At 43.2% G+C, this 558-nt stretch overlaps 1 non-coding gene across 1 annotated transcript; it reads left to right on the top strand.

Moving 5' to 3' along the window:
• The first annotated feature begins 226 nt into the window (after positions 1-226).
• Pmar_PMAR001741 lies at positions 227-298 on the top strand. Its single transcript has one exon. It is a non-coding gene; the product is annotated as a tRNA-Gln (tRNA).
• The last annotated feature ends 260 nt before the right edge of the window (positions 299-558 follow it).

The following is a 558-nucleotide window of genomic DNA, read 5'->3' as shown; positions in this document are numbered from 1 at the left end:
CCTGAGAACAAGGGGTCCAGGATCCCTTGTTGACAAGTCTTCCCCTTCCCTTATCGGTGGCACCTAGTCAACAACCTTCAGCAACTTATTCAACCAAATAACACGACCAAATTCAACAATTCAAGTTTGCGTTCCGCAGATTGTCACTAAATGCGGTCTACGTAGGTGAGGTCTAGTTCAGTTATCCAGTTAGCCTCGAGACACTAATTAGTATGAGTTTATATGTGGATCTATAGTGTAGTGGTTAGCACTCTGGACTTTGAATTCAGCGACTCGGGTTTGAATCCCGATAGAGCCTTATTAAGAAAAACACAATATCAACATCCATCATTCAGGGGTTAGTGAGCCTGACTCGGATTCAAAACTCTGATTGACGCAAATGTGTGGTTCTGAATAATGTAGGTATTGACACTCTGGAGTCCAAATATCACAATTCTGGTTCGATTCTCGATAGAACCTAGGGGCATAAGTGATGCTCTCAAAACCAAGCTCTCCAGTGATTCTCTCGATGCTCTCTAACCTGTGGGATATTCAGCAGTGCTGCTGTAATTGCTTACT

The sequence above is a fragment of the Perkinsus marinus genome, assembly GCF_000006405.1.
Source record: "Perkinsus marinus ATCC 50983 genomic scaffold scf_1104296949156, whole genome shotgun sequence".
In the NCBI taxonomy this organism is placed as follows: Eukaryota; Perkinsozoa; order Perkinsida; family Perkinsidae; genus Perkinsus; species Perkinsus marinus.
The sequence above is the reverse complement of the archived record's forward strand: the minus strand, read 5'-3'. Positions and strand labels throughout refer to the sequence as shown.